This window comes from Camelus ferus, chromosome 18, assembly GCF_009834535.1.
Source record: "Camelus ferus isolate YT-003-E chromosome 18, BCGSAC_Cfer_1.0, whole genome shotgun sequence".
NCBI classification, from domain to species: domain Eukaryota; kingdom Metazoa; phylum Chordata; class Mammalia; order Artiodactyla; family Camelidae; genus Camelus; species Camelus ferus.
In genome coordinates, this window is record NC_045713.1 from 9781646 (window position 1) to 9807796 (window position 26151).

The 26151-nt window shown below is 49.2% G+C and overlaps 1 protein-coding gene across 3 annotated transcripts in view; it reads right to left on the reverse strand.

Annotated features, from left to right (window-relative positions):
• The window catches only part of CARD11 (caspase recruitment domain family member 11), a 97942-nt gene extending 72381 nt beyond the window's left edge, over positions 1-25561 (reverse strand). Inside the window, exons 1-2 of one of the 3 annotated variants that reach the window (XM_032459943.1) lie at positions 25334-25561; positions 24396-24538 (exon numbers count right to left, since the gene is read on the reverse strand). The gene's annotated coding sequence lies outside the window, so the exon portion shown is untranslated. Of the gene's footprint in view, positions 1-24395; positions 24697-25333 lie in introns of those variants that run through there. The other 2 variants (XM_032459945.1, XM_032459942.1) reach the window with 2 other exon arrangements.
• Positions 25562-26151: the final 590 nt, after the last annotated feature.

A 26151-nucleotide genomic window follows, 5' to 3' on the forward strand; every position in this document is an offset into this window, starting at 1 on the left:
AGAAAAAAACAGAACAAAGAAAATGTGATTAATTCTGCAAAGGGCAAGAAGCTTAAAAAATCATGAGAAATTTAAAAAAAAACACAAGACAAGGTATTAAGAATAAGTCCAATGTATCATAAATTACAACAAACATAAAAGGGTTAACAAAAAAAATAGAATTTGAGGGGGAAAATATTAAAAGGAGAGTTTATGTTATTAAGAGGAACTATCGCCTACCATGAGTGTTCAGGTATCTCCCAACACGGCTTTGAAGCACATAAAGCAAAACCAAGAGAAATACAAGAAGAAGTGGGCGAAGATGCTGTCATAGTAAGAGGCTTCATAAAGCCCCTAAGAAGCGGACAAATAAATACGGTTACAGAGGATTAAAAACAATTAACATGTTTGCGCTAATGGATCCACAGAGCTAGCTCTATACTCAGCAAACAGGGAAGAGATATTTTCTCAAAGACACAAGGAAACTTTACAAAAATTCACCATGTATTAGCCACAAAAGAAATTTCAAGCAATAATGAAAAGCAGAAATACCATGTGGCATATTTACTGATGAAATATAAAATTTTATAAAAAATTGCAGAAGAATACCATCCCTAATCTACAGACCAAAGAAATATAAAAATACAAATTAAAAGTTACTTTTAAAGGAACAATAATGAGATCACAAATGGCTAGTACTAATAAGAGAGTTCAGCAAGGTGGCTAAACATGAGATCAACTTACATCTCTCCAGATATTAAAACATATTGAGAAGCAACAGGCCATCAGGGTACAGAAACAGATAATTAGATTAGATCCATGAATAAAAGCCTGGTAAACAACTCACTCATGTGTAGAAATTTAGTGCAGGATTAGGGTGATGTTTCAAATCAACACAGAGAATAAAAGGAGTATTCAAAAAGCTGGGATAATTTGCCAACAATTTGGAGAAGATTATATTCCTACCCTGCCCCTTGGCAGAAATAATCTGCAGATAGATCAATGACTTAAAAATGAAATTATGAATTTCAAAAGTTTTAGAGGAAACAAAATTTAAAATATGCTTATAACCTTGGGATAAGGAAAGCCTTCCTAAGCAAGGCATATATGCTCATGTCATCTGGGAGAAGATGGATGAATTTGAGCGCGTCATAATTTAAACCTTTTGTGTGATGGAAGCCAGTGCAACAAAGTTAAAGTGTACGCTACGTTCCAGGAAAACATCTGTAATATACGAAATAAAGATTAATGTGCAGAACAGCAGTAAGAAAAAGACAAGGAATGTGGTAGCAAAGGAAATTAGGAAAATGAGCCAGCAAGGCAGGGGATTTTATATGGTCAGTAAACATGAAGCAACACTCGGGCTCAGTAATAATCAAGGAAAAAGCTGGAACAGTAAGATTGCATCCTGCACCTGAGTTTCATCAGCTATAAAAGAGGAATGATAGAGGCCCCACCTCACAGGATTGTTTCGGGATTAAATGAGCCAGTATATACAAGAACGCTCTTGGGGCAGTGCCTGGAACACACCCAACCATCTAGAAGCATGAGTTATTATTATCTTTAGCACAGTGCCGCAATCTGGGCGGCTGCAATTGTCAAGCTTGGTTAATATAAGGTTTTTGGCAAGGGTGTGAGGGAAAAAATACTCTCACACCTTCTTGGTGAGAATGTAAATTGGTCCAGCCGATTTTACTGGGCAATTTGGCAATATCCATTAACACATACAATGCATGTACCCTATGCCTGGCAATTCCATGTTAGTACCTAACCTAGAGGCACATTCATGTCTCTGCACAGGAGGCGTGTGCAAATAAGAAGAGCAAAGGTGGGAAAGAATCCTAAATGCCCAGCAATAGTCGACTGACTACATCAAACAGGGTGCTTTTGTGCCATGGAAGACCTTCTAGGTGTTGATAAGAATGAGGTGGATGTATGTATGCATATGTATGCCTGAAACTTCGTGCTGTACACCAGAAATTGACACAACGTTGTAAACTGACTGTGCTTCAATTAAAGAAAAAAGAATGAGGTGGAGCTTATGCTAACATGGAAAGATCCCTGAGACTTTTTAAAATATATATAATATCGTAGTGTAGTCAGTTTACAATGTTGTGTCAATTTCTGGTATGCAGCACAATGCTTCAGTTCCTATAGGAACACACATGCATTTGTTTTCATATTCTTTTTCATTATAGGTTACTACAAGATATTGAATATAATTCCCTGTGCTGTAACAGTAGAAACTTGTTGTTGATAGATTTTATATACAGTAGTTAGTATCTGCAAATCTTGAACTCCCAGTTTAACCTGTCTCACCCCCTTTCTCCCACCCAGGTAACCATAAGTTTGTTTTCTATGTCTGTGAGTCTGTTTCCGTTTTGTAAGTAAGTTCATTTGTCTTTTTTTCTTTTTAGACTCCACATATAAATGATGTCATATGGCATTTTTCTTTCTCTTTCTTACTTCACTTAGAATGACATCCTTCAGTGGAGAAAGCAAGTTGCAGAACAGTAAGTGCTGTTTGATGCCACTTAGGAAAACAACCACCCCAAAACTAAAATGTGTATTCTGGTAGCTACATACACATGCCTAGAAAGAGGTCCGGAAGGTGGCACACCGCACTGGCAGCCCTGGCTTCCTCAGGGGAGTGTACCAGCACCTCGACGACATGCTTGTAAGGAGAGACTTAACAGCTTTGTCTACATTACTTGAAAAATTTAAAAGAATGCTTTCACATACGAATTTTTTAGAAATAAAATATAAAATATAAAACAACATAAAACAAACCCAAACACCAGTGTAGTCTTGGCTAATTCATAACAGTGGGAGCACAGTGTCTAGGTTTTAAGATGTAACAGCCCCACTGTGTGTCAGTGAACATACTGTCTGTGGAATTGTGTGTCCAATCTGAGCATCACGCTCTATTAGGATACCTCCCAGTTTGCCCAGGACAGCCTTGGTTTATGCCTGTTGCCCTGGTGTAATTATTAACAGTGCCCCTTCTTGCTCTGAAGAATTTCATGGTTTGATTTAAAGAAGCCCCAACCCCCTGAAAACAACAACAACAAAACAACCAAAACCCAAAACAAAAGACTTAGGTAAAAATCTCCCCAGACAGGATCTATATATGGAACAAACATCAATGAAAGAAATCAAAGAAAACCTAAATAAAGGAGGAGACATACCATGTTCATGGATTTAAAAAATCAATATGGTCAAGATGTGAATTCTTGCCAAACTGGTCTTTAGATTTAATCCAATTTCAATAAAAGTCACAGCAGGCCTTTTTTTTTTTTTAAATATATATAGACAAGCTGATTCTAAAAGTTATATGAAAAGGCAAAGAAACTAGAATAATCAAAACGATTTTGAAAACCTGATTTTGAAACTACTATAAAGCCAGTCATCAACAGAGTATGGTATTGGTGAAGGGGTAGACACACAGATCAAAGGAGCAGAAAAGAGTTCAGAAATAAACCCACAGAAATATGGCCAGATGATTTTTGACAAAAGTTCAAAAGCTACTCAATAGAGGAAAGACAGTCTTTTCAATAAATGGAAATGGAATAATTGACATTCCTAGGCAAAAAAAATGAACTTCAACAAATACATATGCATAAAAGTTAACTCAAAATCGATCATATATTTAAACATAAAGCATATAACTATAAAACTTTAAGAAAAAAAAAATTTGTGACAATGGGTTAGACAAGTTCTTAGACAAGACACCAACAGCACAGTCCATGAAAGGAAAAAATGGACAAATTGGACTTCTTGAAAATTAAAAACTCTGCTCCGCAAAAGGTACTATTAAAAAAAATGAAAAGATGAGCTACTGAGTGGGAGGAAATTTTTGCATATCACCTGTCTGACCAAGAACTTGTATCCAGAATATTAATGGAACTCTCGAAAGTTAGCACTAAGAAAACAAAAAACCCAATTTAAAAATGGACAAAAGACTTGAACACTTTATCAAAAGGGATCTATGGATGCTAAAAAAGCATATGAAAAACATTCAGTGTTGTTAACCACTAGGGAAATGTGGAAGTAAAGCCATGACGAAATACCATGACGCCCCCATGAGCATCCTTGAAATAAAAATCACTGGGGAGCGTGCCGGGCACTGGGGGAGACGTGTGAGCCACTGGGACTCTCACACGTTGCTGATGGGGCTGAGAGATGGCACACACAAGCCACTCTGGAAACAGTCTTGGCAGTTTCTGATAAAGCTAAGTGTAAACGTACCCAGCAAGCCCACTCTTAGGTATTCACCCTAGAAAAACGAGAACTTCTGTTCCCCAAACATAAAGCCCGTACACGGATGTTTAGAATAGCTCTCCATCACTGCCCAAACGGAAGCAACCCCAGCGTCCACCGACGGGTGAACAGTCACACCCAGCACACCCACACCGCGGAGCACTGCTGAGCAATAAAAGGCACAAATCGCCGACACTCACAAAAACACGGGTGAATCTCCAAGGTGTTATGCTGAATGGATGAAGCTAGTCTCAAAAGGCTACAAGCTGAATGACTCCATTTACACGATATTCTTATAAAAGAAGAAATTCCAGTGTCAGAACGCGTCGTGGTTGCCAGGGTTGGGGTGAGGGGAGGGTGTCCTACAAAGGGGCAGCTTGAGAGAACTGTTTGGGACGATGGAGCTGTTCCACATCTGAATGGTGGTGGTGGTGGTCACCTGGATCCATACATGGGCCAAAATTCATAGAACTACACACTGAAGGGAGTCTGTTCTCTATATGTTAATTAAGACCAAAAAAAGTGTCCTGGTTTGGACAAGAAGTTATATGGTCACCCTGACTATCCAGGGAGAAGGCGGAGCTGGGGGCTAACATGCAGACCCAAACCAGGACAGTGGAAGACCTGAGATCACAGACACCGACAAGCATGAGCCTTGCTGTCGGTGAGCCCTGGGCCAGGCGTGGCCCGGAGCCCCTCACAGCTGATGGCTTACTTCAGCTTGTCCGCGAGACACCAGAGTCATCCCCACTGCACAGAAGAGAGGACCCAGAGTTGGGAACCTGGCCCCGTCACAGAGCTCCTGTCGGCAGAGGCCAGACATAAACCCAAGCTGCCCAGCCCCAAAGTCAACAAATGTACTCGCTGAGCCCTGCTGCTCCTTCACCTGCCGCTGCCGGGAAACCAAAGGTGAAAGGAAGCGCTGGTGCCTTCGCGCACAACTGCCGGGCAAGAGAGGGACGGAGGGAAGACGGGGCAGGGCAGGAGGAGGGGCCGCCCCCACCCTGAGCATCGGTCCTGCAGGAGCAGACGCGCCTGCCCGGGCCCCTTCTCGTCAGGTGGCGCCTCTCCTGCAGCGGGGGTCACTAGGCAGTGAGTCTGTCGGGGACACCCTGCAGGGGATTCCCGCTTCACATACAAGGCTGGACTGGACGAAATTTCCTTCTGGCTCTAAGAGTCCATGGTTGCTTCCTTTTTATTGAGGTGAAATTCACATAACATAAAATGAACCATTTTAAGTGTACAATTTAGTGGCATTTAATATATTCACAAGATTGTGCAATCATCACCTTTACCTAATTCCGAGCATTTTCATCACCCTTAAAGGAGACCCCAAATCCATTCAGCAGTCAGGTCCTCCCCCTCAAGCCGCTGGCAAACACTAGCCTGCTTTCTGTCTCATGGAGTTGCCGCTCCTAGACTCCTCGTGTGAGTGTAGTCCTACACCACGTGGTCTTGTGTGCTGGGATACAGTGAAAGTATCCATCACGGCTTCTCCTCACTGTAGCACGCCAGCACTGTACCCTTTTTATGGCTGAGTAACAGTCCGTCGTGTGGAGCCACCACGCTTCGTTTATCCATTCATCCGCTAACGTGTGTGTGCGCTGTTCCCACCTTTTGGCAGTTGTGAATAGTGCTGCTGTGAACATCCGTGTCAGGATTTGTATGAACACCTGGTTCCCGTTCTCTCGGGTACACGCCTGCGAGTGGAATTGCTGGGTCATACGGTAGTCCTCGTTTAACCTTCTGAGGACTCACCTGCCTGTCTTCCTCAGTGGCACACCGTTTTACATGCCCACCACGATTTCTTTTTAACCACAGAATGCAGTGGGAACTCAGAGAAGGCAGGCAGCAGTGCTGAGGAGAAGCCAGGACAGGTTTCTTGGGGCATGAGTGGGATGCCGGACGGGCGGGCTCTGCACAGGTGGTTTAAAAATAATGGAACTAAAGTACTGGACAACAGGGCATGAACTGGCCTGCTCAGGATTTGTTAAGGTTTATTAAATATGAATGTTAAATGTGTCTAGAGTATTCACTAATTGAATGAAAAATAGAGTGTAACTTTCAAACCAGAAGTTGGTGGGTAGGCGGGGGATAGAATTAGGAGGGAAACAAAACAGAAATCCCAATCAATTCTGAAGAAATGAGAAAAAAAAGAAAACCTTAATGGGGACTAGAGAAAGCATAAAATGAGTTTAAACAGAAAGATTGTCCAACTAGAAAAAACAATCCAGCCACAAAAAATAAAATCACGACCAAGTGGGTTTGTCCCAGAAGTACGAGGTTGGTTTCCCTTTAGAAAACGCTGCTACTCATTAACAGGGTAAGGAAAAGCGCCGTGCACAGGCGTGCCTTGTTTCACTGCGCTTCACAGACACTGCGTGTTTCACAAACTGAAGGTCTGTGGCAACAGTGGTCCAGCAAGTTTATTGGCGCCATTTTCCCAACAGCTTTTGCTCACTTCATGTCTCTGTGTCACATTTTGGTAATTCTCATAATATTTCAAACTTTTTCATAACTATTACATTTGTGATAATCTGTGATCAGTGGTCTCTGATGTTACCACTGTGAATTGCAGAAGGCTCAGATGATAGTTAACATTTTTAGCAAGAAAGTGTTTTTAACTTATGGTATGTACTTTTTTTTTTTAAAAGACATAATGCTGTTACACACCACAGGCTACGGCATAGTGTGAGCGTAACTGGGACATGCACTGGGAAACCAATAATTTTGTATGACTTGCTTTACTAAGGTGGGCTGGAGCCAAACCTGCAGTATCTCCCAGCTCTGCCTGTATAGTTATTTCAGTAAGTGTAGAAAAAAGCATTTGATAAAATTTGACATGCATTTGCAATTAAATATAGTGGCAAACTAAGAATGGAAAGGAAATAAATGTTCTTAATCTAATTAAATAAATCCATAAAAATCCTTTAGCGAATGTAACAGTTAAAGGTGAAACTTTGAAAGCTTTTCCTTCAAGATTGAGGCCAAAACATAGATGCTCACTATTCCTGCTATTGTTCAGCGTTTTGTTGGAGATGCTAGTGAGCACAGTAAAAAGTAAATGAAGAAAAGAATAAGAAATGGAAAAGAAGAAAAAAGGCACTGTCATAATTCACAAATGATACTATCTACACAGAAAAATTAAAAAAACATAGGGACAAATTATTAGAATTTAAAAAAGAGTTCAGCATAGTTATGAATACAAGGTTAAATATAAAAAAGATCCACTGTGTTTCTCTACACTAGTAACAAACATAAATGCAAAAATTTAAAAGACATTCTTTATAATAGCAGTAAAAACCATAAAAGACATTTGGAATAAGCTGAACAAAAACGAAGCAGATCGTTATGGAGAAGATTTTACAACTTTATTGAAAGACATTATAGAAGACCTTTATAAATGGGAAGCTAAACCAAGTTCATAGATGAAAAAACGTATTATCATAAAGATGCCAGTTCCCCGCAAATTGATCTACAGATTCAATACAACGGAAATCCCAACAGAATGTTTACTAGAACATGAGAAGCTGGATCTAAAGTAGATAAGAAGAAGCAAAGGACCAAAAGAGGGGAGACACACCTGATAAATAAGGCCAGGTGGACTGGTCCCACCAGGCATTAAGATCTAATGTAAGGCAGTAAGTGGTGAGGATGGCTCCTGTTCCTGCAGGCCATTCTCTTTTCCTCTGGGTGCATGGGCTGAGTTCTTCTCAATGCAATGTGAACAAAAGCACTGTGCTCTGCTTCTGGGCCAGGTCCACAATATGCCTCCCATGTGTGCACCTTTCTGCCCTTCTCCTTCTGCTACCTGGATGCAAACAACTCCGTAGCCTGGGTAGAGTGGGGCACACAATGGAAAGGGCCTGGGTCCCTGAGTGACTGCATGGAGGACAGCTGTGCTGCTGGCTGGCTGGCTGGATCTAAAGTAGATAAGAAGAAGCAAAGGACCAAAAGAGGGGAGACACACCTGATAAATAAGGCCAGGTGGACTGGTCCCACCAGGCATTAAGATCTAATGTAAGGCAGTAAGTGGTGAGGATGGCTCCTGTTCCTGCAGGCCATTCTCTTTTCCTCTGGGTGCATGGGCTGAGTTCTTCTCAATGCAATGTGAACAAAAGCACTGTGCTCTGCTTCTGGGCCAGGTCCACAATATGCCTCCCATGTGTGCACCTTTCTGCCCTTCTCCTTCTGCTACCTGGATGCAAACAACTCCGTAGCCTGGGTAGAGTGGGGCACACAATGGAAAGGGCCTGGGTCCCTGAGTGACTGCATGGAGGACAGCTGTGCTGCTGGCTGGAAACCCATCATGATTTTACATGAGAAAAAATATGTACCTCCTGTTGTTTAAGACCTTGATAGCTGGGGGGGTCTATTTGTTACACAGTATAGCCTACCCTAACTAGTACACTACAGCGATGAAAGAGCTTGGAAGTTGTCACACTCATCTTTACAAAAAAATAAAGCTGGACAAACTGAAAATCAGTTATTTTCCTGGAATCATCAGAGAACAAAGGTCACTGGCCAAACAGCCACCCTGAAAGCCTGAGAGACAGGGACATGTAGAGGGACACAGCAACTGAGATCGCTTATAGGGAGAAGAGCCCGCGGGAGCTATGAACTGGGAGGAACGCTTAGGTGGTGATTCTGATGACTTGCTGGGGGCTGAGTGAGGACTAGTGTGACAGTGAAAAAGTGGGGACCACAGCTTAGGAGGCCACCACACTTTTCTAGGCTTTCCCCCAGGAACTCCCCCAGGTTTTCACAGCGAGGACCCCAGAAAGGCCCTCTGGTGTCTCTGGCAGAGGGAGGGGAAGAAGACCACTGTGAGACAGACCCAGAGCCATCATCAGGACAGGGGCTTCTTCTCTGGGGGAGAGGACTTGGCCAGATGCAGCTCAGAAACCTTATCCCACCCGGGGGAGGAGCTCCTCGCCTCTCTGGCCCCCTCTGGCCCTCCCGTCTCACCAGAGGCGGGGGGGGGGGGGGAGGCCAGACTCAACAGGATCAGGCTTCATGGAGACAGACTGGGAATGCCACAGCTGGGGAGGGAGTAGGGGGAAAAGCTTCGTCACTGGGGAACCGCTCGTGGGTGTCACAGCCCTGGAACACAGCCCAGGAAGAGACTGGCCCCATCGCAAAGGAGACCGGCCCCCTCCCCGGGACTTGACGCCGCAGCACAGGCCCCCGGCACCGCCGGGGGGCGCAGTGCAAAGCACTGTAGACAGCAGGCTCTCCTTAAGGCGGGGCACACAGGGAAGCCCAGAGTCAAGACGGGAGACGCAGACAAGGCGCTCGAGGAACCGACGCTTTGAGCAGCTACAGCCACAGCAGTGAGCAGAGCCTGAAGCCTGGCCAGATTAACACGCACCCTCACACTCACACTGCCCTGTTTGCCCCGGTGCCTGTGCAGTGCAGCAGGTGCGTCTCTCAACAAAGAAGCACAAGGCGTGCCAGAAGGCAAGGAAAACACATTTCAAAGTGACAAAATGATGATCAGAACCAGACTCAGATATGACACAGGTGCTGGAACGATCAGAAAGGGAATTTAAAATAACTCTGATGAGTATGTTGAGGGCTGTAATGGGAAAACTGGACGCCCTGCCGATGGGTATCGTACGCAGAGAGAAGGAAGTGCTAAACGAGAACCAAAAACATGGCATCAGAAGTAAAGCACTTTTGACAAGCTCAGTAGACTGGACGTGGCCAAGGAAAGAATCAGTGAGCCTGAGGATAGGTCAATAGAACTTTCAAACTGAAATGTAATGAAAAGAAAAAGGGAAATGTAATGAAAAGAACTTTCAAACTGAAATGTAATGAAAAGAATTACTGGGAGGAATCAAAAGTGTAGTATATGCAATGAAATACTACTCAGCAATAAAAAAGAATAAAATAATGCCATCTGCAGCAACATGGATGGAACTGAGGTTGTCATTCTAACTGAAGAAAGCCAGAAAAAGAAAGAAAAATACCATATGATATCACTTACATGTGGAATCTGAAAAAGAAAAAAGAAAAAACGAGGACACTAATGAACTCACCTACAAAACAGAAATAGACTTGTGGACATAGTAAACAATCTTACGGTTATAGAGGAAAGAGGGTGGGAAGAGATAAATTTGGGAGTTTGAGATTTGCAGATGTTAAACACTATATATAAAAATACATGAAGAACGAATTTCTTCTGTATAGCACAGAACTACATTCAATATCTTCTAGTAACCTTTAATGAAAAGGAATATGAAAACAAATATATACATATTTGCATATGTATATACACACACACACGTGTATGACTGGGACAGTGTGCTGCACACCAGAAATTGATGCACTGTAACTGACTAGACTTCAATTAAAAAAAAGTGGAGTAAATGCGTAACTGGATGAGCAGAGGGAGAAGAAAGAGAAGAGAGCCGAAGACATGGTTGAACTAATTATGGCCATGAACTGTCCCAGGTTAATGACACCAACCACACAGACCCAGGAAGCTGAGAGACTAAGCAAGGTTAGCGACAGGAAAAACACACTTCAGGCACATTAGAGCCAAACCGCAGAGATCCACAGACAAGCGAAATCCCGAAAAAGTCAGAGTGGGGAGAAACACCTCTCCTACGCAGGACCAGGGATAAGACTGACAGTGAACTTCTTATCAGAAACCACTCAAGTAAGGAGGGAGGGGAGTGACACACTGCAAGTATTGAGAAAGGAAAAGCATCAACTCAGAAGTCCATATCCAGCGAAACTGTCCTCAAAAGTGAAGGAGCAATGAAGGCTTTCTCCGACAAAAACAAAGGAGATTTATGGCCAACAGACCAGCTCTGCAAAACATGTTAACACAGGATCTTCAGGCGGAAGAAAAGCAATATAAAGAAAGGAAGGGCCCAGGAGAAGGACTAAATAAAAGAAAATAAGACCTTTCGTTTTTCTGATTCTTAGTTGATCCACAAGCTAACTGCTTTGAAAGTAATTATAGAGACAGCGTACCACATCAGCAGAGCAGGTGGCTGAGTGAGATGTGGACAGTGATCGCAGGGCGTCGGGAGGGAGGGATTGGGAACATTCGGTCATGCGCTGCCTGCACTGCACGTGAAACCACAGAGCGTCATTTCAAGAGGGACTCAGATCAGGTTAAAAATGTATTTTCTAAACTGGAGGGCAGCCACTAAAAACACCCCCAAAACAAGCATAACTGAAACGCTGGGAGACGGCATAAAGGGAGACGACGAAAGGATCCTTCAAAACCCGAGGAGGCGGGAGACAAAGGGGGAAAGAGAGAGCCTGCATTTTTTTTTTTTTTTTTTTTGCTGCAAAGGACAAGCAGACCTAAAGAACAGAACAGTGAGCTTAGATTTAGAGGCAGGGAGTTAGCGGAAATTTAACATATGAGAAACTCAGCACGGCAGGTCAGAGGGGAAAGGATGGGGCTGGGATAGCTCTTTGGAAATTAATTTAATTTAATTGACCACATTTAACTGGATTTCAAACGACTCACAAGAATAAATTCCACTGACTGAAATATGAAGACTGTTGGTTAGTATTCTTTCTAATATATGTATATATTCTTTGTTTGATTTTTTAAAAAGGAATTTAACTTAAAATTTCAAAATGTTGAAAGAATGAGAGTAGAGAAGGATAAAACTCGAGTGTTTAACGGTACAAGAGCTGGAAGGAAAAAAGGCCATCTGAAAAGCAGGTGATTAACATGTCAGAGGGGTATGAGGGGGTGGGCTGGGGACGTTTGTTATTGTAAGCCACGTGGCGGTGTTCGACATTTTAAAGCAACACATACATTACTTAGATAAGGATAAAAATTAAACTACAAAAAAGAAGTGAAATCAACAACAAACCAAAAATCAAGGTCTCTCCGGACCTGGTCATGAGATGGCTTTCTCCATGCTGGTCCAGGGCACAGACCAGCAGGCGGCGGCCCTGAGAGCCCACCGCCTCCCGGGCAGCGAATCTCATCCCCAGCGTGGCAGGTCTCGGGCCCTGCCACAGCCCCAGGAGGGGCCAGCCTTCAGGAGAGGAAATGGTGCACAGAATAGACGGTGCTCCTGTAATGACTTCAAAATTTCTTCCCAACTTAGTCTCTCTCTTCTCTTTCATTTCCCTCCCCCAAACTCGATAATCCATCACTTCCCTCGCCTTGCTGCAGGCTGTGCCATTAATAACAATGGAAACAGCACTTTTTGCTTGTCACCTTCCTCAGAGGAACTCAGTCTCTAAACCCTCCATGTGCGTGCCAAGCACCTGGGAATTTTGTTAGAGTGCAGATTCTAATTCAGTCGGTCTGGGGTGGGGCCTGGGAGTCCGCACTCCTAACCAGCTCTCAGGTGAGGCTGACGCTGCCGTCCACGGACCACACTCTGGGACCTTAGGCCACTTTACAGGGTGACGGAAACCGTCTGTATCTTGATTGTGGCAAGGGTTACACGGGCATACATCTTTTATCAAAATTCTCTGGACTGTATACTTAAAATGGGTGCCTTTTACTGTACATAAATTACCCTTTAATAAAGTTGACTTTAAAGGAAAAATCCATTTTAGATGCATTATAGATCTAAATGTGAAAGATGAAACAGTAAACCTTTTAGGAGGAAGCACACACCTTGGGGTAGGCGTATCTTTCTTGAACAGGACCCAAAAAAGAGTGAAGCACGAGGAAAAATCTCACAGGAATTGGACTACATTAAAATTAAACACGTCTGCTCATCAGCAAACTCTAATAAGGGAGTGAGATGGCAAGCTACAAACTGAGGGGGTGTGTCTGTAACGCGTACATCTGACAAAGGGCTCCTACCTATCATATATAAAGAACTACTCCGATTCAATAAGAAAAAGACACGCCGACAGAAAAAAAGGCAAACACTCGGACAGACACTTCACCAAGGAGGGCAGCCAAAACGGTCGATAAACACACGAAAAGGCACTTGACTTAGTCACACGTGAAACACAAATTAAAACCGCAGAATCATTTGTTTTGACGGCACACCCAGCAGAGTAGCTAAAATGAAAAGAAGACGCTGCTGTGTGTGAGAAAAGACATGGAGAAACTGGAACCCTCCCCCGCTGCTGACGGGGGTGTGGTCTGCAACAGCGTTCCTGGGAAGCCGTTCAGCGGGATTTATTAGCGCCAGATACAAACCTCCTCTACGGTCCAGCAAATCCAGCCTTGGGTGGATACCTGGACACGTGTCTTTAAAGGTAAGTACAGGATGCTCATCGCGCCTTATTCACAATGGCCCCAAACTGGAACCAACCCAGCCTTCCATCAGTGGTAGTCTAGATAAAATGTGGAATATTCAAAAAACAGGCTCTTACTGGTAATAAAAATATGAAAGAATTAATGCTGCTTGCAACCACATGGATGGAGCCAAGGTTGTCAGATGAAACACAGGGCGCCCCGTTAGATCTGTATCTTGAATAAACAATCAGTAATGTTTCAGAACATGAATGTACCATGTACCCAGTTAATATTAATTAAATATTATTTTTCAGCCGGTCGTGTTCTGATTCTTCATCTGGGTGCTGGGGACGCAGTGTGTTCACTTTGTGAAAATCCGTCCTGCTGCACACTTAGGACGTGAGCACGTCTCCTGCATGAATGCTATGCTTCAATACAAAGTTTACTTAAAATCACAACACAGTGAGTCCTGGCCCACGTCCCGTCAGAGGAAGGCCCTCCCCGCTGCTGGCCCTGAGTTTCCCATCTGTTCTCCACACCGCTGTTGGTGATCTTTCGAACCTGCACATCCATCCTGGCAACCGGCCACGGCCCAGACGCCCCGGCAGCTGGCCCGTGCCCGCAGGACAGCATCTGGGGGGCGCTCAGTGGCCCCCCTCCCCTATCCCCACATCTTCACAGCTTTTTTCCAACACTGACACTCATCACACCTCCATGGCTTGGCACGTGCTGTTTTCTCTGCTGAGAGGCCACTCCCCCCACCTCAATTCTCTGCCTGGCAAAAGCCTCGTGATTTTCCAAGTCTCACTTCAGCTTCAGTCATCTCTGGAGGTCTCTCTGCCCCCTCGTGCCGCCCCAGGTGCCCCTCCATCTCACATCCGTCTCCAGTGTGCGCCTCCTTTACCGAAACTGCATCACCCTGCAACTGACTGTCTCCTCACCCGACTACAGGCTGCTCGGGATGGGGACCCCACCTCTGCATCATTTTACCCCTGGCACCTAACAGAGTGCCTGCAAATGGCAGACACTGGGTACTTGTTAAGCGATGGATGGGTAAGTGGATAAAGGCAGTAATGGCTATTAACCCATGGGGATCAGGCAAGGAACAGAAGCAAGTGTTCTGCAAATGGTCATGCTAGATTTGAGGTTTGGCGGGGGCCCCCCAGAACTTCCTCTGGGGCACCCTGCTAACGAGCACGACATCCCTGTGTCACTTGTCCCTCAACCGTGCCTCCCCAAATGTACCTGCTGCACGCGCTGGGCACGCAGTAGACGGTATCTCTCTAACTTCTTGTGGGACGCATGCTGCCCTTTTCACCAATGAGGAGGCGTTCAGGGACGTGTCCAAGGTCGCCTGCTGGTAGAGACAGAGCCCACGTTCACTGTGCCCATTATTCTGTGAATAACACCAGGCGCTGAATCACTAAAATGCCCCACGGAGCAGAAAAGGCAAGGGAGGAAGCGCCAGTGCCCACTAGCGCGGTGACTCAGGCAGCCTTTCTGGTCCCTCTCAAATCAGCCTCCGTGGGTGGCCACCCCCTCTCCCATGGAATGGCCCGTGGGGCAGGGACGGCACCCCAAAGCCCCAGACACAGCCTTCAGCTCTGTCCAGAGGCTCTCAACGCCTGCCTCAGATTTTCAGGTTTTAAGCAAAACAAAAATCTGATTCACTGTTTCCAGTCTTACAGGAAACTCAAGTCCTTTATTTTTCTGCCCCTTAAAAAAAAAAAAAAAGAAAAGAAATCAGACCTCTATGTCTTAGAAGAGTTTTGAACGCTTCTCATTTCACACCGCACCGAACACTGTTCATGACAAAAGCTGCAGAAGGAAGCCCAAAGTGAAAGACAGAAGGAAACAGAACGCATCACGATAAAACACGCTCGCCAATAGATAAGAGCCAGAGTGATGAATCTGACTCAGAACGTACCAATGGCAAGAAGAAATGCCCCAAAGCTTTGCTTAAACCAAATAGTGTAAGAACAGATGGCTCCCCTGGGTCCCTGGGAGAAGTTAATTCACGCAGGAAGCTGCACACAGAGACTCTGCTTGGGATTCTGGCAGAAAACACAGGGCGCTGACAACATTCAAGGTGAAAGAAGGGAGACTTGTAGATTTAGGGAAGGATGCTTTTCTTCATCAGGTAACAAAAATAGATCTATCTGGGCATCTCCACTGGACCCTCACAGGCCGCAGGGCGCATGCCCGCTCCGGAAATTAACCAGAGATGCGCTAGGCAGGGCTCCAGGGAGACCCACTGCTCCCAACTGCCCAACAGGAGAATTAATTTAACTCCAGAGATCTGAGTGATAAGGATGAGCCCTTGAGGGAGGCAAACGTTTACTTTGGGAAGATCTTCTTCCCCCGCCCGTTGTAGAGAAGCACACAAATTGGTGGGGTGCTGGTGGGAGGGGAAGGTGCAGGTGCCTTGGAGAAGGCTTCCCGGCCTTGCCCCGCCTGAGGGGCTGCGAAAGACACCGAGATCTTCCAAGCACAGAAAGATCACACCCCACACCCAACATCCTTTCTCATCATCGCCAGAGAAATACAAATGGCAAGTCTTGCCCGAGGTGGGGACCAACACGAAAGCAAAGGCCGTTGCCCCGCCCAAGAAGCTGGTTCCGAGGAAGGCATGACTAACCCAAGCACACGACCAGCGAGGCCAATTAATAACAATGAAACCTCGCATTTCTGTACCGTTCCGTTGTTTACAAAGCAATTTTTTTCACCCACTGGCTCATATATTGCTCCTCAAAGCAATTCTGTGTGGCAGGGAGGCAGGGGTTATTTCTCTCCATCTTGCCTGGGAAGAAACAAAATCTTGGGACAGTGAAGGGATTTGCTCAAGGTGGCGGCGCGATCACGGGCTTTTAAAGCTGGAGGGGTGCTGGGTCATGACACACACGGCAGGGCAGGGATGACTAAGGAGGGACACCTGGGCTTCAGCGTCAGTTTCACTCCTGCAGCAGACATGGCCAGTCGATCACAGAGCTCTCTTCCGCAGAGCTCGGGGCCTTCTCAAGCAAGCCACCACTGGTTGCCGGGAGCTGGTCCTCAAGATGAAACCCATTCCCCAACCTGGGCCACAACCACTGTCTCACTTCACCTAGGAGGAAACTGAGGCCAGAGCAGAGGAGGATTTGGCCAAAACAGCCCAATGGGTTAGTGGCCCAGAACCCAGATTCCACCCGCTTCTGAGCCCTGGGATCTCCCCAGCACACCACGCTGTGTCCCCCAAAAGATGCACCAGCGAGGCATGGGTGTGGCATTCTGTGCAACCCAGCCTGAGCAAATGGGTTTTCTGTGCTGAGCAAGTGGGATCAAAGACTATTCCAAGGTTCGAAGGCTGAGCACCTGGCAGGATGGAAGAGAGGACTTAGGCATGGAGAAATCAGAAGTTTGGTTTTGGATCAGTTCCATGGCCAAGTGGGCAAGTTAGAACAGTTGGCTATTGAAGTCCAGAATTCAAGGGAGGAGGCCGGGGAGGAGACATAACCTTGGGAGCCGTGAGCACAGAGGTGGTTTCTAAGCCTTGAGGCTGGATGAGACCAGCCAGGAAGGAGCGGAGGGAGAGGAATCTGGAGGCACTTGGACCTCAATGGTCAGGGGAGACAGAGGGATCAGAAAAGAGGGCCCAGGAAGGTGTGGCCAGGAAGGCGGGAGGGGGGACCAAGGCCACGTCCGATGGGGGAGAGAGGCAGCAACTATGTCAAATGCAGCTGAGAGGTCACAGCCCCCGAGGACTAAACACAGACCACTGGACTCGAGGACGTGGAGGCCGGGCCATCCATGGCCTTGTTAAGAGCTACTTAAATTGAGTGCTGGGGGCAAAAGCCTGACTGAAGCGGGTACAAGACAGAAGGGGAAGACAGGAAATGGGGACAGACAGTGCAGACAGCACTTCCAAAGGGGTCGTCTGTAAGGGTGTGACTGGCTGAGGTGCATCCCCCAAACTGATAGGTAGAAGCCCTGACCCCACAACCTGCAGGTGGAGATAAAACCTTCCAAGAGCGATGGCGTTAAAGCGAGGCCGTTGGGCTGAGCACTCGTCCAACAGGGCTGGTATCCTTGTAAGAAGAGGAGATGGGACAGACAGAGAGACACTGGGGCACACACACACAGAGGGACGGCCATGTGAGGCCGCAGCGGGAAGGTGGCCGTCCGCACGCCAAGGAGAGAGGCCCCGCCAACACCTTGCTCTCGGACCTCCAGCCTCCTAAACAGCCAGGGGGTAAACTGCTGATGCCCCCAGGTCTGTGGTGTGTCGTTATGGCAGCCCCCGCGGACTAACGCAAAAGGGGTGCGAAGCGGAGCGAGGCGGCAAGAGCCACGAGGGACATGACATCCAGGCAGGCCTGGTTTTCCTCTAAGGTCGGGTGGAGCTGCCGTGTGTCTATACTCTGATGGGAATGATCCTTGTCGTGATGGAAAAAGTTGATGACCAGGAGAGAAGGGAGACGGCGCCAGAGAAGCATCTCTGGGTGGACGAGGCCCCAGAGAGGCTGGAGGCAGCAGGAGGAAGGATGGTCGTCAGTTAGGACAGGAGGGGCCTCTTGGGCCCAGTTAGTCAGACAGAGATGGCTGGGTTTAAAAAGTGTATTTTAAAGTGAGTTAGGAAAGATACACCATTATATACAATTTCTGTACAAAATTAAGGGGGAAGAGATTGACCCAGCCCTTGGGAATAGCCCTCAGCTGTGGTCGGCTGGTGCCCCCAGCTTGGAGCAGTTAGAGAAAACCGCCCTTTCCTTCGCAAGTTGCCTTCCTTCACGGCCTGAACCTTCCTGACCTCCCCAAACCCAGAGCCTCCTCTAAGAGCACAGAAGACGCAGCTGTCGAGGACGGAGAACTCCCACGAGGAATGCGAATCTCCACGCGCCTCCCCCTGCCCACCAGCCAGCGGGGCTGGCCGTGGAGGTTAACAAGCTGGATTTGAAAAGCATCTGCGAACTGAAGACGGGAGCCGCGGAGAGAAACAGACGGTGTCACTGTGATTCAACTGAGCCTCTCCCCAAACCAACTATGCTCCAATTCCCTTTGAAAAAGGCCGTTTCAAATGAATGCATGTGTGTTCATGTAGGCCTGGAACATGATACTGGGCACCAGAAATTGACACGACATTGCAAACTGACTATATTTCGATAAAAAAGAGTGCAGTTTTTTTTTAAAAGGTCATTTCTTCCTTGAAAACTAAAGTGAATCACTGAACCCTGACTCAGAGGCAGGGAACGAAGCACCGACGTCGATAAAATGCAGTTTTACTTCAAATCAACATTCACCCACTGAAATAACCACTCACTAAACCTCCACTGATGCTGGCGCAGGGTTTCTGCTTGCCCTCAGCTAAAAAAAAAAAAAGTGGGTCACCACCAAGACTTCTAGAAGAACGTTCACAGCAGCTCCTCACAACAGCCCCAAGCTGCACACGCACACACGTTCGTCAACGGTAGAACGGACCGATACGTTGTGCTGAATTCTCACCACGCAACACTACGCAGCGGTGAAAAAAACCCCAGTGACTGCTACACACCGAGGAATCTGAAGTTGGAGACACGAGAGCACACGCGGGGCGATGCCGTTCCTGTGACGCTCAAGGGCCGGCAGAGGGGGCGGGGCTTGGCACTGGGGAGGGCAGGAGGCCCCGCCCCCAGGCCTGGAAAGGACCGTGTCCTGAGCTGGGTGACTGGCTACGTGAGTGTGGGTGAAACTCAGTCAACAGCCCACTTCACATGTGGGCCGTCTACTCTGTGTGCGCGACCCTAATTTAAAACAAACCTTTTTTTTTAAACCCATCAGTTTTGCCTTTCAGCAGGAGCGGGGAGGCCAGCTGACTGCGCTTACACAGCTGGGCTCGGAGGTCACCGCAGGCGGAACCCTCCTTCTGCAGCTCGGCAGGCGGGGAGCGCGGGCGGCTGTGGGCCGGGGCCGCCGTGCTAGTCTCTGCGGCCCCTGGCTTTTCCTTCTTGTGTTCTTAATTAGACTGGTAACAGTCGCTCAGGGTGGAAAAACAAGCGAAGGAAAAGGACATAAAAGAAATACTAGAAATTCTTCCCCCTTCGTGCACCAAGATCCTGTCCCCCAGGGGTCCTGTGAGCGCAGTTTCTTGCACGGACTAGTGTTTTCTTCCAGAAACTTCCTGTACGTCCCTGTTTTAATGGCCTCACAGAATTCCACTGTGTGGATAGACCTGGCTTTTGAGGAGCGTTTGTATGGTTTCAGGCTTTTTCCCATAAAAACAATACTACAGTTAACATCGGCATGCCAGAAAAAAAAAAAAAAAAAAGATGGCCAAGTCTGCCCGTGAAATAATTTCTTAGAAGCAGAATTCCTGGACCAGAGGGTTTATTCATTTAGCATGTTGCTAAATATTGTCAAATCTGCAGCACGTTAGACTGCTGGCTTCCCCCGTCCCCTGCAATATTAGATTTTATCAAACTTTCTGCTCTTTGCCAGTCTGACAGGGAAGTAAACGGCACCCCTCTGCTGGACCAGCTCGCATGCGCTCAGTATGGATGGAGCCTGGTGGTCGGTCTGTTCATATTCCGCTTGCGCACACCCTTTAAGCAGTCTTCTCTCGGATTTCTCCCCACATCTGGAGTCGGCAAACTGCAGTGGTGGCCCCAGCCCTGCAATGCCAGGTCTGCGCCCACTGGCCAAGTCCAGCCATGCTGCAAGGACAAAGCTGAGCTGTCTCCACAGTGACTGTCTCGCTCTCAAAGCCTAAAATATTTACCATCTGGACCTTTATGGGAAAAGTTTGCCGATTCCTGCATCTCACTGATTTCTTTTGAGATAGCGCTGTCCTGCAGATTCATCGCTCTGTTCTCTCTCCTATCCCTAACGGCCAAAACTACGCGAGTGTGGAGCACACCTGTTTTGGGGGCGGGGCAATTAGGCTTATTCATTTATATATTTTATTTGCTTATTTATTTTTTAATGGAGGGACCAGGGGTTGAGCCCAGGACGTCACGCACGCTAGGCACGCGCTCTACCTCCGAGCTGCAGCACCCCTCCTCCTCAAGAAGTACACCGTTGAAAGCAGAGTGCTCTCCTCTGGAAACACCTGTCTGTGCTAACTTAGGGGTGGTCTTTCATACCCATTTACCCACTTTACACACGTGGCAATTGAGGTTCAGAGCCATCGGTGACTTTCCTGAGGTCATACAGCTAGCACGTTGCAGTGCCAGGATGGACCCCCTTTCTGCCTGGCTCCAAGCACATAGATCTTTCCACTGGAAGATCCTGCCTCTTAAAGGACGAGACCAGCAGCGGAGGGTGGTGCCAACTGCACGAAGCGGGTCGGGCAGAGGTGGCTGCAGCACCAGCAGCATCCGTGCTGTGGGGGCAGAGCCTGGGCCCCGCCCCACCACTGCTGCACGTGACTATGAGGACTGCACCTTCCCGAGCCAGAGTGGAGGGTGGAAGGAAGGTTCCACAGAGACCACACGGGGAGGATGGAGCCCTCTGTTGGGGTACGGTGTTTGCAGACCGTCCCTCTGGCTCCGCCAGTGTGTGAGCAGCTGGAGGAACAGAGGACTGTGATGTGAGAGATGTGCTGGGGGAGCCTGGCTGCAGGGACGGATCGGGGAAGAGAGAGCGCTGGCCCGAGGAGGCGAGAAGGGGAGCCTGCATTACCCCTTGTGCCGGGCCATTTCACAAATTTGACAGCAACCATGATCATCTCAGAGCCCCGAACAAATCACAGCCAAAAAGGCTGCCCTGCTGAGAACAGTCACCCCGTCAAAACCCCTGACCCACAAGCAGGAGCAGCTCAAGGAGACCTCAGGGGGACGAGGCGCGGGTGTGACCTCTGCACATGGCGTGTCCCAGCCGTGCTCTCCCCGTGCACCGCGGCGCGGGTAAGCAGGCTGGCATCTAGGAAACTGAAGACTGAATTTTGCTTTAGTAGAAAAGCATTTTTAAGGGGCTTCCTTGATAACTGTCCTTTCCTTATCTTTCTGTTCCCATATTTAAGTCTATTTGAATTTTTCTAGATCTACTGGATAATGCAATAGATCGATAGGGTAGATTTCCTTTCATCTTCACAGTCACCCCAGAAGATTGGGACGTAGCCCAGGAGACTAGTTGTGGGGGGGGGGGTGTCCATCCAGCGGGGGAGGGGGAGAGCTGCACTCCAGCCCCAGGTCTGGACCTCAGCGTCCAGCCGTTTACAGCCCCACATCTCAGGAATAACAGCAAAGGTAATAGTACATCACAGCGTCTCCTGTTTTCTCATTTTGTGCTGGGTGTCACTGAGAAGCCGGAAAGTGATCAGTATTAATATCTAGATCTCACTGGGGAGAAGTGACTGTCGGAGAACTGAAGTGACCATGGGCCGGCACAGGTGAGCAGTTCTGACCGGAACCCAGGTCCGGGGCCACAGCCTGACACTCCTCCCCAGCCCCCACTCAGCCTTGAACCCAAAAGGTGGAATGTGGACCTTCCTCCCTTCGCCTGACCTCTTCTGAACACAAGTTTCACAGATCTGGTTTTGCAAGACAAGCAGCAACAGCAGTCACGCTCTGGGTTGGGGTGGTCATCTGGGAATTCTGGCCCACGTGGGACTTAACCACGGTCCCGATTCCCGGGAGGCACCGTCTGCAAGCCGAATGCGAGGCTAAGGCAAGAAAGAACGGAAGGCAGTTTTGAATTGATAGGAGGAGCTCCGTTTATCAGCAATTGGCGTTGCTTTTCATCATAACCATCTGAACATCGGGACTCGGTTTGGCCTTTCGTGCATGAAGCGCTGTAGTCATCAACCCAGACCCAGCCCTCTGGTCCCAGGAAGCAAGGCTTCTACATGAAGTGTGGAGAGACACGGTGTAGCAAAGTGCAGAAGGAGTCGGGACACGGCCCCACCAGCACCATCTCAGCCTGGAACCTTCCGTCCACCCCTGGGCCCTCTGAGTCCCAGCACCTTCCTCAGTCCTTCGCCCTCTAGTTTGAGTCTCTGCCTCCCGGCGGTCCTGGCAACAGACTCTGGGGCCCGGACTACTTACAGGAGGCCATCGGGGTCTCACGCTCCTTCTCCGTGCCCTCCCCCCTCCACGGCGCCCAGTACAGTGTCACCCAGTGCCACTGAGTGATTCAAACAAGATCGTCTCCTTCTTCTTGGAAGAGTTAGGTTTACAAGTCATTTTAAAAGATCACACAAAGCATGAATGTATAGACAAAATGTAGTCCATCCATGCCATGGAATACAATTCAAGCCTTTAAAAGGAAGGGAACTCTGACACCTGCTACAACAGGGATAGCCCCTGAGGACGTGAAGCTCAGTGAAATAAGCCAGACACAGAAGGACAAATGCTATACGACCCCACTGACACGGGGCCCCTAGAGGAGTCAAACTCACAGAGACAGAGAGCCGCGTGGTGGTCGCCAGGGGCTGGAGGAGGGGGGTGGGGGTTGCTTAGCGAGGACGGAGGCTCAGTTTAAGGCGGAAAGTTCCAGAGATGACTGTTGGTGATGGTTGTACAATGATGTGAATGTACTTAATGCCCCTGAACTGTGTGCTTAAAAGTGGTTAAGATGGTAAATTTTATGTTCTATATATTTTGACCACAATTTAAAAAAAAAAAAAAGAACATCAGTGCACAGATTCAAGACTGTCTGGGTTGGAGGCCTCCCAGCCTTCCTTTTTGATACGGGTGCTGATAAAATCCACAAACATCCAAACCATTTTGCTGGGATGTAACGAGGCTGAGTCCCAGGCCCCCTCTGTCCCCCACCTCCCACCCCGATCAGCCCTGGCCCTCGGGGGACCACCATCTCTACACAGCTGCCTTGCGGGTGGGGAGAAGCGGAGACTTAGGGCAAGGACAGAAGTGGAGAATTTCAGCTAAATTTCTGTCCTGGCATTAACCCATGGCGCTGGGGACCTCTGGTCACATGAACCACAGAGGAGGCGCCCAATAATCGTCCGGTGACAGACTGACGTTTCTTTCTTTCCTGGGAGGCTGGGCACCTTACACTTTCAGGAGAGGCTGTAAATGGCAGGAGGAATTTTTTCATACTACCAAAGACTTGGAGGGCAGGCTGGGCAGAGGTTAGTTTAGTCCGAGACCGGGTTTGTGCAGATGGCAGCTCTGCAGAGCGGGTGCTGGGATCCCAGACAAGCGTCCCTACCCAGCAAGGGGCCCTGCTCCCTGCAGCGTAACTGTCTCCCTGGGGCCCCTCCAACTGTGCTCTGAACTCTGAAGGGACGGAGAACCCCTCTCCCCTCCCTGTGCAGAGAGCTCAGGAGACCGTGGGAGGGGGCCCTTCCAGCCTGGGCAGTGTCCTGGGGGAGGTCACTGTCCCAGGGGAGGGGACTTCAGGTGCGAGCCCACTAGGACCTCATCCTGGCTTGCTGGGAACCTGGGCCCCTCCTGGTTCCACGCTCTCCCCATGGGAGGGGCTGTCCTTTCCCCTCCCCTCCCAGGAGCCCCACCTTCTCAGGAGCCTCCGAGTCAGGCCTGGCTGTGGTCTGGAAACTTCCTCTCCTTTCAGGTCTTAGAAAAAGTTCTTTTTCCTCTCTCTGGGGCAGGTGCACCACGGGGCGCCCTGCCTGGCCACTGCCCCCGACCTCCCCCCCCCCCCCCCCCCGCTTCATCCCTTTCTTCTCTGAGGGGCGTGGGGACTTTGCCAGGCAGAGCCACTGAGAGACTGACGGTCCGAGGGAAACACGGAGGCGAGACATAGGAAGAAAGGAAGGTGGAAAAAAGAAGGTTTGGAAGGCTGGGAGGGCGGAGAGGGAGATGGAGCTGGGGGGAAAGGGGAAAGAGATGGTGAGACAGGGATGGGGTCCAGTCCCGTCGGGCGAGCAGAGCGAGCCACTTCAGACCCCGGCCCGCCGCCCCCACTCGGTGCCGCTCGCCGCGGACTCCTGTCCCCCCGCGTCCCCTCGGCCGCAGCTGCGTCCCCCACCACGACGGCGCCGCCCCAGTCTGGCCCCCGCCGTCCCCCGTGTCCCCACCCCCGCGTCCGCCGCGCTTACCTGGGCCGCTCATGCTCCGCCAGCCGCGGGCGCCTCCTCCGCGCAGGCCGCCGGCTCCCGTCCGAAGCCCCAGCCCTCGGTCCCCGCCGCCCGGACCGTCCGAGGGGCGCCGCCCGCCCAGCGGCTGCAGGGCCGGGAGGGGGCTGCGCGCCACCCGGGCAGGAGTCCGGAGGCCAGAGGAGGCAAAAGAGAGAAAAAAGGAGAGAAAGTGTGTCATAGGCTGGAAGGGGGAGGGAAATGCAAAACCCGACAGGAAATGAGACTGAAAAAATGCAAAAGGTTAGAAAAAGTGATAAGGAAGAGGGGGAGGGGCGGGGCCTGGGCCCCGGCGGGCGCGGGGGGAGGGCGGCGATGAGGTGGGGCGGGGCCGGGCCCTGGGGTGGGGGCGCCGCGGGGACGCGGAGGGGTGGGCCCGGGCCGGGGGAGCCCGGCAGGCGCGGGGGCCGCGCCCTGCGGCGGGTGGCGCGAGGCTGGACCCCTCCCTGGGGCCTCGGCCCCCACCTGGTCCCCAGTCCGGCTCAAAGAGCCTGCCAGAGCCCAGAAGCGGCCTGGGGAACCGACGCCCCCTGTAGCTTCTTTGTGGGACATTGAGGCAGCCGACCTTTTAGAAGAACTGGCCCCATTTTGAAGAACTCCCAGAGGCATCGCTGCGATTTTCCGGGAGGCTTTTCCCACAAAGTAGTCTTGCAGGCTGGGCACCCCCAGGCCGCTTCCCTCCCCCTGCGGCTGTTCTGAAAGCTTCCTGGGGCTTGCCTGGCGGCCAGCACCCTTCCGATGACCTCACACACCCCTCCTGGACACTTGATAGTGACAGGTCTCCCTGAACCTCCTCGCCCCAGCCTCACGCCCTCCGCCACCCCCACCCCTGGCTGGCACTCTCAGACCCCACGCTGTAAGGGGACTTGTGACTTCAGGGTGTCATCGTTTTAATAACTCACCCCCCAAAGCTGTGACGTAGGCCCCTGGCTGGGCTGTTCGGGTGGGAAGGTCCCAAGGGCTTATCCGGATGGTGAACTTGAGGATCTGGACAAACTGGGCGCTTCTGGAGAACACTGGGTTCTAGTCTGCGGACTGAGGGTTACCGGTTTCCCCAGCCTCCACTCGGCTCCTGCTCTGCATTGGCTTACCACTCTCCCCTCCCCTCTTTGACCCCCCACCGCTGCAGATGAAGAACCCTCCCTGCCAGCACATTCTCAGTCTTCTGAGTAAAGTTCCTGGAGCCCCCGGAGGCAAAGGCATTCGATCAATTAAGCAACTAAGCACGAAGGTAAATAAATAATGGTGCTGTGGTCCGAGCACCAGAGAACCTGAAGTCTCGGCAGTTTCGAGGCGCGTGGGCCAGGCACTCAGGGAGACACGCGTTTGCTTTCTGCACAGCATGCTCAAAAACGCCACCAGGAACCGCAGAGAGAAAGTTCCTAAAATAAACGCCCGAGGCCCACAGCATCCAGGTCCCCAGCCCCCAGCGACCGGCCCGGCCGGGGACAGGGCTGGAGTCACTCCTGCATTTGGTGAGCCTCTTAAATCAGCTGTGTTGTTTAAAGGAGAACTTCCTTATGCAGGGGAGGGAGGGTAGACATGCCTTAAAACAACAACAAAAACTGACACAAATTCTGCAAAAAGCTTGATGAGTTTTCCCAGAGTGAACACGCCCCAGTGATCCACATGCCATTTATAAAGGTTTTGAACTTCAGAGGCAAGAGATCTGACAAGATCTGACCTATGCTGTTTGAGATCAGAATGTGACCTATTGTCG